Source organism: Lissotriton vulgaris, chromosome 2_1 (genome assembly GCF_964263255.1).
Source record: "Lissotriton vulgaris chromosome 2_1, aLisVul1.2, whole genome shotgun sequence".
NCBI lineage: Eukaryota > Metazoa > Chordata > Amphibia > Caudata > Salamandridae > Lissotriton > Lissotriton vulgaris.
In genome coordinates, this window is record NC_141687.1 from 498,538,640 (window position 1) to 498,558,040 (window position 19,401).

Sequence of the window (19,401 nt, forward strand, 5' to 3'; positions counted from 1 at the left end):
GATGACACTGATATCAGTGCTGGGAGGGTGTTATCTGTTGTTTTTATGGCATGCATGTGCTAAATAAAAACAAACTTTAGTCTCTGTAGTCTTGAATTAATTATTAAACCCCCATGCCTCCCTCATTCAATGCCAATCCCAATGGTTCAGCTGGATTATACATTTTGCTGCACAAACTTGAACATACTAATAAACATGCTTTGTGCATGGAAGGCCAGTAGCCCAGAGTCCTCAGTTTGCTTGTGGGTCATTGATAGCTAAAGATTTTACAATTTGTGCATTGCCTAACATTGGGATGATTGCACAGGTTTATTAAAAAAATGCAATTGCTGCTCAATGTTATATGCAATGTTAGAGGGTAGAGCTTGCTATAAGTTTTGTTTGATTTCTGTAATATCCACTTGATCTGGACTCTTGCACTGCTGGCAGGAAATATGGATATCATGAAATATTAGAGCATTGATAGTTGATCTTACGCTTTTCTAGGGCCAGGCATAGGACGCTATAGTTGCCTCTATCGTTCAGTAATCCAGTAATTCTATGACTAGCTGGAGAGACCAGCAGGGGTCTATGAGACAGGAACCAGTGGGTTTCTTTGGCCACAAATAACACAGAGAAATATGAACTATCAAAAATGTCTATCAATAGTTCTGCAAACTCTTACACTATTCAGAGGTTATTTCTCCCGGATCTAGCCTCCAGGTCCTTGTTCTTATTGTGACAAGTTTTCACCAGTTTAGGGATTTGATCATCACTATATGATAGTTGGTGTTCTGTGTTTAAAATGTGCTGTACCCCAATGTTATTTCTAGTGGTGTTTATCCATTTGCACCCTCTGATCGACTCCAATAGTAAGCATGACTAATTTGGTGTCTATTTCCATAAGGAATTTCTGCAAAGGTCATAGTAATATCTTGATGTATTTGTTGTCTGGATTTCCAATGTTTGGTTCTCCTGAATCACTGGTGCTTGAGTCGCCTGCGTCTTTGAGGTGTGTTTTCTAAGTTCAAATGATCATTTAGATTGGCGGCTGTTGCTCTTCCCAATGTTGCCATTAATGGGTATTTTCCAGAGGTGTACTCAATTTGACCTTCATTAGTTATCTGATGCACTTCACTTAAAAGGCTTGGTTTGCACGTCACAGTTCTATTCCATAGTTTACTTAATTGTCTCATGTTTGACCTGGTGCTCCCGGGTAAAGGGTTCCAGCTTCCACCCTGGACCCGTTATTTCAGCAAAATTTACTGGGGTTAACTATCCCCGATTCATGGAGGGGCTCACTTCTGGTACCGTTACAGAAAAAAGACTCACGGTTATGCCCCGGGAATTACAGTTTTATTGCACTCCTTGGCACAGAAGGGAAGATCTTTGCTAGCCTGTTAAACAGGGAGCTTCAGTCCTGGGCAGAGGCCAATAAGCTAACCCCTATTAGCCAAACCTGATTCCAAAAGGGCTGCCACATTGAGAATAATCTCATCTGAGCAAAGCAACAATGACTGCAGAGGAAAAGCCCCTTTATAATGGATATATATATATATATACATACACATATATATATATATATATTTCCTAACAGCTTTCAATAGCGTGTCAATATTGAGGCTTTGGTCAAACTGAATGCCCGGGGTAACTCAACCAATCTACTAAAAGCTATCACTGTGCTCTATTCCGATACATGGAGCAAAATAAAAGTCTGTTCCCGATGGGCAACCACTGCAAAAACAAGGACAGATAAAAGCCTAAAACAAGGATGTATACTGACAACTTTATTGTTCAACCTGCCAACCAACTTGGACATGGTGAGGGCTTTTCCACCAAAAATGTCAGGCGTCACAGCTCAATCACTACAATATGCAGAAAACACTGTGCTTCTCGATTTGATACCTATTGGGTTGCAGAGACTCATCAATTCACTTGAAGCTTACATTAAAATCAACAGCTTGAAGATAAATGTAGAAAAAAACAAAGTCCTAACAATCTCATCCAAACTGAAAAAAAAAGAGAATTGGATGATTAGGAGAGCGCTGTTGAAGTTGTGGAAACATATAAGTATCTGAGAGTATGGCAGGATTACAGGGGCTGCATTGCACTCCACATCCACGTTCAGCAGGCAGCCATAAACTCACTGGATTGGACCGTCTGCAAATTGCTTAAGTCATTGGTGAATCCCGATAAAAGGCCCCTGTTAAAGGTGAGGGACTGCAAACTTTTCCCAACAATTCTGCATGGGCAATTACATTCAGGGAAAGAATGGTAAATTAGCTAAATAGGGTACAATCTCTCAGTTACGAATGGTTATGTGCCATTGCCAATTGCACAGCACATTCCCAAATCTGACAGGAGTTTTGCTTGGTCTCACAGCTCTGGTTACTCAAGACTTACCCCCAGATGCATCAAGCATCCATTTTGTGATTCCTTATTAGCAAAAAATAACGATTTGCTAATAAGGGACACATTTTCCTTGATACAGAGGCATACCTGACAACCCGCTGAGGACTTCGAGGGCAGAACCGGCCACACAGCTCGCCGCACCCGCTCCGCGGGTGCCGCTTCGCACAGGAGTGCGTTATACTGTAACTACCGGCACCTGATCACCTAAGGCGGAGGTAAGGGCGAGAGGCTAGGCGGGGCTGCGAGTGTGCAGGGACTCCAACAACCAGGAGTCCCTGCGAGACCACGGACATACCATCCGGTCCGCTCTCCCCGCCGGCCCGCCCCCCGCCCGCCTGTGGCAGTAAAAGGCGTCTCCTCTCACCACCAGTTGGGACACATTTTCCTTGATACAGAGGCATACCTGACAACCCGCTGAGGACTTCGAGGGCAGAACCGGCCACACAGCTCGCCGCACCCGCTCCGTGGGTGCCGCTTCGCACAGGAGTGCGTTATCCTGTAACTACCGGCACCTGATCACCTAAGGCGGAGGTAAGGGCGAGAGGCTAGGCGGGGCTGCGAGTGTGCAGGGACTCCAACAACCAGGAGTCCCTGCGAGACCACAGACATACCATCCGGTCCGCTCTCCCCGCCGGCCCGCCCCCCCGCCCGCCTGTGGCAGTAAAAGGCGTCTCCTCTCACCACCAGTTGGGACACATTTTCCTTGATACAGAGGCATACCTGACAACCCGCTGAGGACTTCGAGGGCAGAACCGGCCACACAGCTCGCCGCACCCGCTCCGCGGGTGCCGCTTCGCACAGGAGTGCGTTATCCTGTAACTACCGGCACCTGATCACCTAAGGCGGAGGTAAGGGCGAGAGGCTAGGCGGGGCTGCGAGTGTGCAGGGACTCCAACAACCAGGAGTCCCTGCGAGACCACGGACATACCATCCGGTCCGCTCTCCCCGCCGGCCCGCCCCCCGCCCGCCTGTGGCAGTAAAAGGCGTCTCCTCTCACCACCAGTTGGGACACATTTTCCTTGATACAGAGGCATACCTGACAACCCGCTGAGGACTTCGAGGGCAGAACCGGCCACACAGCTCGCCGCACCCGCTCCGCGGGTGCCGCTTCGCACAGGAGTGCGTTATCCTGTAACTACCGGCACCTGATCACCTAAGGCAGAGGTAAGGGCGAGAGACTAGGCGGGGCTGCGAGTGTGCAGGGACTCCAACAACCAGGAGTCCCTGCGAGACCACGGACATACCATCCGGTCTGCTCTCCCCGCCGGCCCGCCCCCCGCCCGCCTGTGGCAGTAAAAGGCGTCTCCTCTCACCACCAGTTGGGACACATTTTCCTTGATACAGAGGCATACCTGACAACCCGCTGAGGACTTCGAGGGCAGAACCGGCCACACAGCTCGCCGCACCCGCTCCGCGGGTGCCGCTTCGCACAGGAGTGGGTTATCCTGTAACTACCGGCACCTGATCACCTAAGGCGGAGGTAAGGGCGAGAGGCTAGGCGAGGCTGCGAGTGTGCAGGGACTCCAACAACCAGGAATCCCTGCGAGACCACGGACATACCATCCGGTCCGCTCTCCCCGCCGGCCCGCCCCCCGCCCATCACGCCCACTAAATCATAGCACTACACTCCCGCAGCGCGGGACGCAGCACGGGGCGAAGAGCGGGCTAAGAGCGGGCCGTTTGAGGCCGTTCGAGGACAGAGAGGACTGGACTGGCCCACCCTCTTTCGCTCGATATTCCTCAAATCCACTTTAACAACCGTGAGGCAAAGATCTATCTTCGTCCCTGCGCACCAAGCGCTACGAATACAAGGGTAACCCGTAGTAAGACCTCTAAAGGTGGGTCACAAATTAGTGGCCCCATGGATGACTTCATTACCTGCACCAACATAGCCATTGACGAAGAGATATCTAAACTCCAAGCCCGGGTCTCGTTAGAATTAGATGCTGCCAGAAGAGTGTCCCAAGTTATTGCACTTTCCAAAAAATCTTCTTTAGGCCACATAGCTACTTCAGTTACCCCTGAACGACCTGTCCGCCCTCATTGTATAGTCACTCAGGTCGATGTTCACCACTCCCCGATCCCTGCTACTTTCCAACCGACCCTAGAAAACAAAGACGAGGGAACCCCATCCACACCACTCAGTGTGTACAACTCTGTCCCTATTGTATCCCCTCAGACGAATTTGTTTAACATCAATACTAGTGGCAAGCAACCCAAGAGAAAACGCCATTCTCGCTCTGCCTATTTTCGCAAAAAAGCAAAAATTGCTGTTCCCAAAGACCTGTCAACGACTAATGCCACAGCAACCAATGCTGGCGCAGAGCGTACTCTTAGCACACAACCACCTAGTGAGGGACAGAGAAAGGGTTCATCTGTTCCCCCTATTAATACCCCAGTGGATGAGGACCCAGAGGTAGATGGGCTAGGCAAAAATAACCAAGAATGTATAGAGGTGGTTTGGGAGACACTTAAAAAACTTCTATCACCCCTAGACCTCAGACTATCAAGGATAGAAAATAATCTGCTTGAAATGGAGAAGAGCATCATTGCTCTGGCCACTCTTGGGTTGAAAAGTCTTGAAAATCAGGGTATTATAGTAGCTGATCCAACGCCACAAGCTCCCGCATCCCAAACTAACCAAACCCCCCCCCTCAGTATCACCCACTACAAAGCCTGTCCCTAAACCTAGGACTGTCACGGTGGAGCAAGCTCGCGCCAAACCAAAGGCCCCCCCGCGGGGCTCCACGCAACACCCAGGACACTCTAAATCTGAAATGCCCCATAGACCCATTTCCAGCGAAACCCAGGGCCCCCCAGCTAAAGATAACTTTAGAGGGGGTTATATTGACCTCCTCCCAGAGGCCAATGATTATGTGGTTGTGCTGACGGGTGTTCCTACGATCGGTAATGGCCAATTTGAGAATCATTGGTCGCTGAAAAACAAAATAATGCATTGGTTAAACGTAAACAGACCAATCCCTAATGGCAGAAGAAGTCGTGTACTGATGGTTCGTAGAACTCCTTGGGTAGGTCCAACGAAGAAATCCAGTCCCGGGGATTGCATAGTGGTGACCTTCGAGGACCCACACACGGCGCACCACATTTGCTCTTGGCCCGGTAATGATGACTCTGCAGTTATACCTCGACCACTGTCCTTCTTCTACCCTCCCCGACCAAGACGCAACCAGGTGGATAATTGGACATTGGTCCAACACCATCCATGGTTGAATAATTCCCGGAGCCATAAGGAAACCCTCCTACACTGGAATGGCCTCTCTACCTACAACAGATTTGGTAGCTTAGAGGAGGTGGATTGACTCCCTGCGCAACCGGCCAAACAACCCCGAAGGGATATAATGACATCGCAGGGGCATCGTCACAACGTATGTCCTGCTTTTGAACTTGCAACAAGCCGAGTAGGACGATTAACCAGCCCATTGCCTGATGGGGAGTCATCTATATCCAATGCAACAGAAAATTCTGGCAAGGAAGATTGGACACACTTACCCTGTATGACCCCTCCTTTATCTACCTCTACCGAATTATCAGGGTCTACCTGTTCTGGCCCCCATGTGACCTCTAATCACCAGCAAACTGAGCTACCTGCAAGGTCTTCTAACCCTGTGGCCACAACAGACTCTCCCTTGCTTACTGTCTCTCCCAAGGTTCCTCCGCCCGGTGATCTTGTCCTAAAAATCCTATGTTGGAATACGGCTGGGCTTGGTCGTAACTTTGACATCCCCGAATGGAATGATTTTCTGGAACCTTATCACATTTGTCTTTTCCAGGAAACCTGGTGTCTAGAACCGAGACACAGAGTGGGGTTTTCTACCTTCTTCATCCCCGCCGTCCAGCAGCAAGGATCTAAAGGCCGCCCTTCTGGCAGCCTTATCATATGGGTCAGTATTGCACTAGGCTTCAGTGTAAAAGAAAGGACTACCCAGTCACCAGATCTTCAGTGGTTAACAATAAACCACAAAGGGGGAAGAAACATGGAAGTATTCAACATTTACCTAAGGGGTGCTAAAGGCGGTGTATCTCATCTACCCTCCACAGGCTTAAGCCGCAATCTAGCTGCCTGCAGTGCTGACTCCTATGTACTTCTTGCAGGCGACTTCAATTGCTGTTTCGAGCCACTGGCTAGAGAAGACATTTTGGACACCTTTGAGGAGGACACCCGGAGAGGTATCCCGATTCTGAACCTTGACCCGATCCCTAAATGGTCACAAAACGCAATAGAGATCAATGCTCTTTGTATGGAGCACAATTTGAGATCAACAAACGGCCGATCCAAATCCGACTGTACGGGTGCTCACACATACAACAGACCAGGTCATTCCTCTAGAATCGACTTTACAATGCTCAACTACAACCTCTGGTCATACCACCAAGACATGGAGGTTATAGTATCGGGTGACAGTGATCACAACCCCCTTTCGCTAACCATTACCACTCCTTGGCAGGCTGGAAGTCATAGTACATCTGATCACAAGTGGAAATCTTCCCATGAATTAGCCCCCACAAACTGTAGTAGGCGCCTGAAGTGGGCCAAAGTCTCAGCAGACGAAATAAGGATGGCCCAAGCCGGGACTATTTTGGCAGGAGTGGAGCCTCGGATGGACACCTCAAGTCCCACTGGTAAAATGGTTCTACCCCTATTCACCAAGACTATAGTGGCACTGAGTGACTTGTTTATTGTCCCCCAACCGACTCGCAGGGGTCCTTCGAAAAATCTCCCCAAACAAACAGATAAGTGGTACACTGCCAAATGTCGTGTAGCTAAGAGGGAACTTGTTGCCACATTAAAGTCTAAAGACACAGCTAACATTAGGGCCGCGAGAAAATTATATAAAAAACCATATCTGAAGCCAAGCAGGACTATGATTCTAATTTTTGGGGAGACCTAGTAGAGGCAAGCAATAGGAAGGATGCTAAGAGGTTTTGGGACCTACTAAGAGCTAGGGAAAAGCCCATTGACCAGCAGTTAACTTGCAATATCCCTGGGGATGTATGGTTTGCCCACTTTTTGAAATTGTACTCCGCTCCTCCAGGTGCGTCTCAGCTAGCTTGCCCATCTTTGGGTTCACTGCCTAATCCTATAATTGACCTCCCATTTTATGATTGTCTATTCACCAGCCTGGAAGTAGAGAGAGCAATTCGGTGTATAGTTCCAAATAAAGCCGCAGGTCCCGATGGTATTCCAGGAGACCTAATCAAGAATTACCCTCCTTTTTGGAGTAGGCTAAATGCCTCTCTTCTGAACGAGGTATTGTTGGGTGGGGTTTTTCCTGATTCATGGAGGGGCGCTGAAGTCGTACCTATTTTTAAAAAAGGCTCTAGGGATGACCCAGCGAATTATCGACCCATTAGTTAATTGGATTCATCCCAAAAGGTAGCAGGAAAGGTGGTACTGGGCAGGATTATTCAGTGGGCCGATGAAAATCGGATTCTGTCAGATCTCCAAGCAGGCTTCAGAACAGGAACAGGCACAATCGAGCAGACGTTCCGCCTTCTAATGATCTATTGGAAAGTGGTGGTGCTGGGAGGGGGCAGTTTGTACTTAGTCTTTATTGACTTGCGGACGGCCTTCGACCTGGTACCACGAACACTACTATGGAACGTCCTCGATGGGCTAGGCCTCCCCCCTTATTTGTTGTCCTTGCTTGTAAAATTCCATGACAGCAATTTTGCCCAGATTAGATGGGGTGCACAGGGAGAGAAAACACCTTGTATCCCCGTGGATAGGGGCGTCCGCCAAGGGTGTGTGCTTGCCCCCACTCTGTTTTCTCTCTATATTAACGGAGTGGTGGAGCACCTTCTTCAGCAGTCATCAGATGCACCCACCCTGGCTGGAAGGAAAATTCCAACGCTCCTGTTCGCGGACGATACCCTCCTAATTTCGAAATCACCCATGGGCATCCAATCATTGCTCTCCAGCTTCAAGGCATTCTGCGATGCAAGGGGCTTGGCTATAAACATAGGCAAAACTAAGTTCTTAGTCCTTAACCCGCCCAAAAAATCTGTTTTTCCACCGGTCCTAGATTCTGTTCCACTTGATCGAGTCAAAGAATTTGACTACCTGGGTATACGTATCAGTGATACCATGAGTTGGAAGGCACATCACCAAAAGGTGTTTCTGACTCACAAGAGGGTGGCAGGTGCACTGCTCAAGGAACAGCGCGCTTCATCCCTAAAACCAATTGGGGCTCCCTTAGATATTTATAGGGCAAGGGTTGTGAGCGCGGCACTATACGGTGCCGAACTGTGGGGCACTCATAGAGTTGATACTCTGGCTCATCTTGAGAACAACTTCCACAAAGACCTTATGGGTTTGCCCCACAGTACACCAACAATTCCATTGCTTCTAGATGCAGGTACCCGGCCAATATGCGATCAAGCAAAATTACGCCCGCTCCTCTTATGGTCCAGAATCTGGAAGGTGCAAGAACTTAGCAGTTATGCAGAAGCCTTAAGTGACATTATGTCCCTACCGGGCTCCCACAAGATCATTTGGCTCAGGGAGGTCAAAAAGCTGCTTTATAAATTAGGACTAGGAGAGGCTTGGGTTAACAAATCTGCACCTTCAAAACAACTGTTAAAGAAGGCCTATTCGTCATGGGCAGACAACGAGAGGGTTTGTAGCACAAATCATTGTAAATCCGTAGCCCTGTTTTTGCTAATCAAAGAGACCCCGTATAGGGAACCCTATTTAGACATTATCCAGAGCTCATGGGACAGATCATTGTACATTAAGTTTAGGGTGGGGGTGCTTCCATTGTGCGAGTTTACTTCTACCTGGAAACCACCCGCCCAAACCGTACCTTACTGCCCCTTCTGTGATTTAAGGGTAGAGTCTGTGTCCCACCTGTTGTTCGAGTGTAGTGTCTACGCAGCCCCTAGACGGAGGTGGTTGAAGCCCCTCTGCAGGAGTTTGGGAACTCGTTCTCATCTTGAAGCCCTACGTATACTACGTACAGATGCTAGACCCTTCTTTGCCTCCTGTATGGCTAAATTGTTAGGCTGGGCCTGGCGTTTAAGAACTGCAAAAAAGCTACTAATTCAGTGAGTCCCCCTGCTCAATATGCTGCATTGTTTATAAAATGTTTTATCTTGATGGTTGTTGATAAAATTGTTTTTAAGATGTAACAAGTGCTTTTATGATATGTTTTTATCGAATAAAGCTATTTTCTTACCAAAATAAGGTATAGCAAAATGCTATGCAAGAAGAACTCGCTTAAAAAATAGCGATTCCTTAAAATTCCTTAATTGCGACTCGCAAATTGCGAGGCGCAATTAAGGAATACATCCCCATTCATTCCTATGGGACTAGAGTCCCATAGGAATGAATGGGAAGACAATCTCAATTTGCGATTCTCAATTAGAGAATCGGAAATTGAGATTGAAATTTCAAGGTTGCCAGGGTGTCAAAAGGACACCCTGTTGCACCCCTAAAATCTGCGTATGGGTACATATTGCACACACACATGCCCTAAGGGCATGTTTGTGTGTAAAATGGAACTTTGAAAGATGCACTTTAGTGCATTTTTCGAAGTTTTTGCAAATTACCATGAAGTTCAACTTCATGGTAATTTGCGACCCCTATTAGTGAAATCGCTAATTTTTTCACTTTAATGCATTGCATTTAAGGAATCTCAATCTGAGATTCCTTAAATGCAAGTAATCGCAATTCTGCGATTTCTTTAATTGCGATTTTTGCATTTGGGAGGATGCATCCCAAATGCAAAAATACCGGTCGCAAAGGGACAGATTCTGAGAATCTTCCCCTTTGCGAGCGGTTTTTGGCTTGATGTTTCTATGCCTAAGTTTTCTATCTACTGTGTGAAAGCTAAACAAGCAAAGGAAAACACATTGAAAAGCATAATTTAGAAAATAATATGAAATCCCTCACGTAACCAGCACAAGTATCTCAGCCTGGTATTGGACACACTAGAGAATCGAGAGATTTGGTCAAGTGGACTTCCAATGCCAATAGTTTTCAGACTGACAACCAAGCAAGCTTCGGCCATCAAGAAACTAGCACACAGCAGACGAGCCTTTGTACTGTATGAGCCAGGGGGTATACACCTGTTACAACGCAACTTTTACAACTACTTACCATTACAACGCAACTTTTACAACGCATACCATTACAACGCATTGCGCTGGGGGGCGCTCTAGGATAGGGAATAAGTTTAATTTACTATCCAACACCTTCCCTAGTGTCCACGGGGACTGGAGTTGGAATAGTAAATTATATTTACCACTATCCAGCACCTCTAAGCGCTATGCGTTGTAGTGGTATGCGTTGTAATGGTCGCGTTGTAATGGTAGGTAGTTGTAATGGTATGCGTTGTAACATGGTACATCCGAGCCAGGGGCCCTGCTGACGTTTCTTTCTCTGCCTTTCATCTTGGCCCTAAAGCAGGAGCTGAGGCTGAGACAGGCTAGTGCAGTTGAAACTGTACTGGTACAGGTGGAGTAACTTTGACGAGCATGACAGACGTTACCTCTTTTGCGCAAAAAAATGAGCAACCATTAATATATATCTTTTCTTGAAAAGCTGATTCAGCTAAGAATATTCTGGGTGCTTCCAATATCATGTGCGCAAAATATTAGAACTTGCCACGCAGCTGTTGAAGCATGCCTGAGAATTGAGGCCGCACAACTGGGAGCACGATTCTTGATGTGGAGCCTCCAACATGCTGCTAAATGGCCATAACCATTAAGTGCCTAATTTATTTTTTGTGTGACTTACATGTTTCTTCAGAATGACTAATTGTGGCTTTCATTGTAGTGATTTTAAATAATTATATCAAAAAGCCTCAAATACAATAAACAAGTTATCTATCTATCTTGATACCAACTGGTCATTTGAGATTAAAGTAGTTGTTAGACCTGGCATCATTGGCATGGGTCTCCCTTCCATTTTTTTACGATAGCCTCCTCTGTTTTTGATATGTTTTGCTGGTTTAGATGCTTTGGGCATTGTGCCATTGCTATTCAGTGCCAGAGTGCTAGGGATCCCTATGTTAAATGTATGTATTGATTAGTGACTCCATGATTGGGTATTTGATTTACTTGTCAGACCCTAGTACTGTGTACCATGTGTGCCCAGGGCTTATAAATTAAATACTGCTGGTGGGCTTGCAGCACTGGTTGTGCCACCCACAGAAGCAGCTTGTGAAGTGTGTCTCAGGCCTGCCATTGCAGAGCCTGTGTGCAGTTTATTACTGTCATGTTGACTTGGCAGGTGCACCGGAGAAGCGTGTCGCTGCTTCAGAGGTCGCCGCCGCATCACCAGAGAAGTGTGCCTTCATCAAAGCTGTTACCCGACGCATCACCAGAGAAGCGTGTTGCTGCTGCAGAGGTCGCCGTTGCATCACTAGAGAAGCAGGGCCTGTCGCGGCTCCAAAGTTACAGAGTTCGCCGCATGGCTCTCGGGTGTGCACGCATCATCTTTACGCCATTGCATCAAGGGTGCCATTTTATTGCATCACATCAGATTGTCGCATCGCAGCGCCATCTTGCTGCATAGTAACCGGGCCGCAGTACGAGAATCTATGCATCACCTCCTCTCCTGTAAGGACCAAGACGCATTCCCTACTGTGTACAAGCATTCAGGTGCGAAGCATCGTCTCCCCCGAACCAAGGAACCAACTCATCTCCAACTCTGCAAGCCTTTTGTTTGTTTTGCGTTCAGCATCCAGGTACTTTTGTAAGAACTGTGTCGCATTTATCATCAACTTGAACTAAGTTATTTATACCATCCTTAAGTCTTTTTTAAGTACAGTATTGTAGATTTTTGTCGTTCGTGGTCTTGTGTTAAGTCTATATAAAGAATACTTACGGCTACATGCCCCCCCACCCAAGTACCGCCTATCTTAGTGTCGCTGCGGTCCCACGACATCTCGCGTCTACTACCTTCTAGTCAGTGCATGGCATGACCTTGCTAACTCAATGCACGCTAATGTATTCCCCGATCCTGCCCCTCCCCGTACGACAGGATATCCTGGTAACGCAGGAGGGCGGCTGCCGCCGGCTCTTCTGCAACCTCTCCATTCACGCCTCACCCCTTTACACAAGTGGGAAATTTAGTACTAGTGAAGAATTCTTTAAAGATCTAACCCCCCCCCTTAGAACGCTTCTATTACATTAAACTACATCAGTATGTGAAAACCGTCACACCCTCCTTCCCCCTCGAACCCCCAGTTATGCCCCGCTACATATATTACTGCAACAAGATGCCCCCGCACATGTGGTCTCGCTATTATAACGCACTGTACAAGCCAACAGAGAATATGATCCCCCACTGCCCCAAAACAGGTGGGAGGAGCAACTGGGTCACCCCATCACTGAGGAACAATGGACGTACTGCTGCAAACAGACAGGAGATATCTCCACCAGCAATAGGTTTAGAATTATATATTACAAATATGTCCACCGCCTATGTTATACACCAGCACGGATGTTCGTCTGAAGATTCGCGATAACGATCACTGTGACCGCTGTGGTAGGTAAGGGGCCCACTTTAAACACAGCCTGGGATTCTCCGCCTACCCAGCACTATTGGGCATAGGTACTCGCTGTGCTGGACCTTATGACAGGCCTACATATTCCTACAGATCCGCTAACTGCCCTGTTAGGATACACTGAACCCCTTGCTGCCAAAATGCGCAAATACACTTCTCTGGCACTGCTTCTTGCTAAAAGGAGAATCGTCTGTAAATGGGGCAGAGGGAGAGGGCCAAAATTTAAGGACTGGCTCCAGGACCTTATTTATTGCCCTCATCACATCCAAAAGACATATGGGGCCCTTTGCAAACTTATTTTTTGGAACATGCCACTGACGCGGAGGCCTCATAATGATCACCAACACCCCCAGGCAGTGCTTTTCACCCGGGCCTGCACATATCGCACATTGGAGGACAAGGGACAACACGTGACACAACCTTATACTTTATTGACTGGAACACCTCATCACCTTAATTATACCCTTCTAGATCACAGTGCATTAGTGGAGATATCCACTGTTTATGGTTCTGTTGACTGTTAATGTTTGATGCTATATGCTTACAATGTTCCCCCGGCTTTTTCAGCTCAGTGCTCCGACTAATGCGGCTGGCCCGGGAGGGTTGTAGGCGGCTTGCTGTGTATCCCCCTACCCCTTTTTAAAAGGTCACTTGCACATTTGAAATGTCACATTGCCAGCCAGATTTCGGTTGTAGGCAGTATGCTGAGATGTCTACTTATTGTTGGTCCACAATGAAGGTTTTCCCAAATAAAAAATAAAAAAGTCTATATAAAGAATACTTATTTTTATAAAACCTGTGTGGTATCTGTCTCTAGTGTTTTCACTGTATTACTGAGTGTGTTCAAAATACTTAATACACTGCCTCTAACATAAGCCTGCCTACTTGTGCCAAGTTACCAAGGGAGTGAGCAGGGGTTATATAGTAGTGTAATCCCCTTTCCCTGACTCAGAAGCAAGGGTCCCTATTTGGTCAAATGTGTATACCATTGCCAACTAGAGAACCCCAGTAGTTCTCTGTGTTCTATTCTCACTTTGTATCTTCCCAAGTCCCCTATTGTCATGGTGTGAGGTATATCCTAGCGGCTTTCAGTTTGTGCGGCATTGATCTTGAACTAGGATGCAGTCAAGTGTCTTTGGGGCACTATGGGGCATATTCACCAGGGATGTGGTGGAGTGAGGCGTTATCCTTCCTGGCTTAACACCTCACTCCGCCACTTCAGGAACTCAGGGCTGCACCATATTTACAAGAATATGGTTCAGTCCTGCGTTTCCCTCTACACCGGCGCTACACTTAGCAGCTTAGCACCAACGCAGGCACCCTTGCACTATGGTGTGCAGGTAAAGCTAGTTTGTGTACAGAAAGGTCCCCTTTCCTGCATACAAACAATAATTTTTTTAATGCCATTCTGAAACTTCTGTGTGTGCTGCATTAAGTAGCACACATAGAAGTTACAACGCAACGTTTTAAGATTGTTTATGTGCAGGAAGGGGACCCTTCCTGTGCATAAACAATAATTGGTCTTTTGCTGTTTTCATGTATACTGCATAACACAGCACACACACAAACAGCACAACAAGAGGAGAAATGAAACATTTCTCTTCTTTGCACCAGGGTAAGACCAGGTTTTCCCTCGTCTTAATTCTGGCACTGCCTCCTATTTACGCCTCCTTTGTAAATAAAGGGCAGCATAAGAATCAATGGGTGTTGCGGTGGAATGCCCACTGCAACACTTCATTGCCCTTCCTTTTCACAATATTACTGTATGTGAGGGTGTCTTATTTACAAGGCAGCATTAAGCCATGTTAAATGACTTAACGCTGCCTTGCAAATATGGCAAACCCCATATTGCCACCGGAACGTTGGAAAAAGTGACTTCCCCTGGCGATAGGGGCTTATAAAGATGCCCCATATGCATCTCAATTATAGCACCTTTCAATTCTGCACTCTAGCCTTGTTCCCTTGTTCATTTCAGGTGTTAATATGGGGGAGGGCACTGCTTTTGATTTACAATTGTGACCCTTCATTAATTAGGGCTATGTGTCTGATTGCGCAATTTTCACTGTTCTTGCCCTTCTGCTCTCAGAGCTGACTAAGCCAACCAAAACTTGGGCCCACTATCACCACCCACTATTGCCCACTTCTCCCCATTCCTCCCACCTGAGAGGCTTCTTGTCGGGCTTTTTTCCCCCTCTGCTCTTTGTCACCGGGTTGCCAGTGCACATTCGCACCGGCCATCAGACACTTGAAGTTAGGCCTCCCTAGGACCGCGCCCTCTCTACCCCTTCTCAGGACACTGATTCATCACCCAGTCGCTGTCTCCTCCCTCCAGCCAAGCTCAGGTGCACCGTAGCGTCTGTGCTCTGATCGGAAGCCCATACACAGGTCAGAAGAGGGTTGTCTGGTAGAATCTATATTTATACCAACTGTATTATTCTGTTCCAACCTTTTTGTCCTCTATCTAATATGACGCAACTCTAAAATATAGTAAACTCAACTATGTACTATGTCAATTGCCTCCCTCGACTCCATTCTTCAAAACACCCAGACACTTAAAGGGCTCTGAGATTCTGAAAGTCCCTGTGTGCCCAAATAGATTCTAAAAGTGTTCTGTACAGATGCTCCTGACATAGTCTGCACTTACCTTTTTAATCCCCGGAACATATACATAAGAACTGGCTGCATTTTCATAAGGAACTCATCAACAGGAAAGTTGAAAGACAGATATAGGAGAAAAAGGAATTATTGACCATGCGTGATGAACCTAGAAGTAGGGACGGAGGTTGTAAAAACAGAAATTGAAAACCGAATAGTACCTTGTTACAGTGCCCTTTTTATCAAGAGGTAGTACCAATTTACCTGGGGACATAATGACGTAAGAGACCAGATCAGAAGGATAATGTAGACAATCGTCAACTAATTAATACATTAAAAATCCTTTTGAAAATGTACGGCAGGAATATTTGCATTAAGTCGTCCATGCCAGCATTTTTAACGAGCAGGATAAATGCAGGAGAGCCATACATTCTTGGCCCACATTAAAAAAAGAATTACAAATTCAGAGTACCAGAACACAAAACTTCGGCGGCAAAATCTCCAATGAACCTTTCTTAAAAAATAAAAAAGGTTGAAAATGACATTAAAGAAAACGCAGCCAACACCGCAGCACCAAATGATCTAACCAGCATAGAGACAACAGTATTCATCCATCAATGCATACCTGTAATACCCTGTCACAAAAAGATTTCCTCAATATTATCATTACGGTCAGACCATCAGAATCACTTTCAGACCTAGCACCACAAATTTTTTTTAAAGATATTATTAATTCAACCTGTACAGTGGATGTAGCCAGATGCCTACTCAACAAGTACCTGGAACTAAGTTCATTCCCACCTGATCTGAAACCTGCTACGTTAGACCTTTCAACTTATCCCTCAAACTACAGGCCCATATCAAATAGACCATGCTTGGTAAAAATGTTAAGAGAGCAGTGCTCACTAAACTTTCCAACTTTAGAGAACACTATGGCGTAATATCAGATCAACAGTCTGGTTTTAGATTAGGCAGAGGCACAGAGTCAGCCATCATATCCATCTTGGATAATCTGAAACTCACTGTTGACAAGAACGGATGAGCTACTTTGTTTTTACTAATTGTATCAGCTGCATTTGACGCTGTCCCCTCCACTTGCTACTACAAATGATCCACAATATCGAGATTCGTGAAAATGCTGTAAAATGGATTGCTTCTTATCTCACAGACAGACAAAGTGTAGCTTTCGCCTGCCTTTTGCATCACTCCTCACACACAACAGCTTGGCATTCCTCAGTGGGACCATCACATCCCCTCTATTATTCAACATCTACCTAACCCGCTTACCGAATCTTATTAAATTAAACAGACCTCACCCATTACAACTGTGCAGATGACACCCAAATCATTAAAAAAATAAATAGCTCTGAAACCATCTACAATTCACAACTTGATGACTACCTCTCTGCTATAAAAACATTGATGATGAATAACCATGTAAATATCAATACCGCAAAGGCAGAGCTTATGACCAACCTACTGCCATATGACCTAAGAAACATGAAGTCTCTTCAACAACAAGAGAAGTTAGAAACCTAGGAGTAAACATGGATTCAGACCTATCATTTATACTGCATGGAAATGTTACAATGAAAAGACTGTCACATTTTCCCATACCTTGCATACCAACATAAACTGCAAAGGACTCCTCACACTTGTGATCTCCAAGCTTGATTATGCAAACAGCCTATACTTTGGGTGCACCAGCATTCACCAAATGTAAAAAACAACTCCAAAATGCTGTCAGAAGGCTTCTTCTCTGCCTTCACCCAAGAGAAATCATGGCTTCAGTCCTGCAATCGCTCCACTGGCTATCTATAGGTAGAAGGGCAATGTTCAAGGCACTCTTTATTGTCCACACAGAGTGCCACAGAAAAGCACTGCTTTACCTAAAAGTTACATTTGAGCAGTACTCACCAAACAGAACACTGAGCTGTAAGCTATCACCACTTATCATTCTACGATCTTACCATAAGAAATCCGTAGTAGGCACTGTTATCTCAGTACAAGCAATGGACCACACTACCTGCCACCATTAGAAGCACCAGACATACACACATCTGAAGACAGTTGAAAAGATGAGTATTTCTAGATAACCACAACACCCACACCCCAGCAAGAGCCTAGGAAACAGATGCACCCTTAAATGCAGTTCTCAGCTTACAACCCACAAATTGGAAACAATTCAACCAGCACACTGCTTTCAGTATTATGTCAGCTAGGAAGTGCTGGCCTATGGTTCACCAAGGCATTCTACTATTATGCCCTTGGTTATATAACTTCCCACACAGGATTTATCAAACTCCGGGCTGAAACAAGTACCTCAGTGAAACACATCTCATGTTGATGTAAATCCTTGCTAAAGTAGAAGCAAGAACAATAAAAAGTATCCTGCATTTGCTAGCAGCAAGACCCTGGATAACTAGTGGAAGAGAACAAATGCTACTCGTAGGATAGACATGTCCAGTGTAGAATGCTGGCTCTCTATAAAGTGCATTAAAATTACGTATTCTGTGTAGAGAATCCAGTGAGACCAAAATTGGTATACATATGCAAAAGTAGAAAATACTAATGCTCTACTTGTGGAAGTGTAGGTGAGCAGTTAGGCTTAGGAGAAGGTAGTGCTAAGCATTTGTTGTACTCACAAAAGCAATACATGAGATTTACACTCAAGAAGAAATCAGAGGCAAATTCACCAAAATAATATACATTTTTATATAATTTGTCAGACCAAGAACAACTTCTACAGAAAGCACTTAAACATTATAAATCACTTGTGTTCGCAATTATGCACCATTGAAGTCATTGGGGAAAAGACAATAGTGCATATACAATTGTACAGGTGATTTTTAAGGTTCAACTCTTGGATCTCTGTAGTTGTCAAAGCCAATTCCAATGTTCCACGAGCAGATTTTCTGGAGCATCCTGAATTCGGTTGGGAGCAGGATGCCTAGGTCGATGGTAGCTGATGCACTATGAAGAAGGGGGCCACCTGAAAACACACTGCACAAGGAAAGTTAAAGGTTAGTCCAGAGTGTCCCACTTGAGGGAGCAGGTCGCAAGGGCTTAAGGACCTTGGAAGCACAGCTGGTTCATCAGTACCCATGCCGGGTGGTTGGGTGCAGAGTAGATAGGTCACCCAGGTGGTTCGTGTCAAGCTGTCCTCATGGTCAGGAGCAGTCAGCTTGGAAAGGTGATTCAGAGACAGCTAGGCCACTCACAAAGTGTCCCTTGATGGGCGCTTGTGTCCTGGGCAGTTGGAGTCCAGAGTGCACTCTTCTTCTTGGGGAATGCTGCATAGGGTTGAGTACCCTGGGTTTTAGAGCGATGCAGTTCCGATAGGTACTGGTGTCCCCAAACTCAGTGGGTGGGCAGAGCTAATCCTTGAGAGCTGGTATACTACTTTTGGTCCAGGTACTGCGTGGGAGTTGCCAGGGAGCAGCATATCGCTGACATCGGAGTCTGTGGTTAGGCTTCTGCTATTGCAGGGAAGTAGAGCCTCTACTCCCAGGGAGGTTCTTTGGCAATTTGTCAAAGCCTGGAAGGGCTCCAGGGTTCATGGATGCCTCACAGTTGAAGGGCAAGACAGCATACCATGATTGTCAGGTCTTTAAGGCAGCAGGGCCAGTTTACATCAGCAGGGCTTCAGTCCTTGGGTCAGCAACTATTCTTTGTCCTTTACTTCTTTGCGTCCATTGAATCTTCATTTCAAGGTCCAAGGATGCTACCTAAATACTACATTTAGGGGCGTTAAAGGGGGAGCATGTAGTAGCCAATTGGCTACCTACCTTTAGGGTGTCTACACACTTTAAGTGACCACTTTCTGTGGGCACTACCCTAACCTTGATAGGTTTTTTTCATTGTTAAAAATATATTTCCAAAC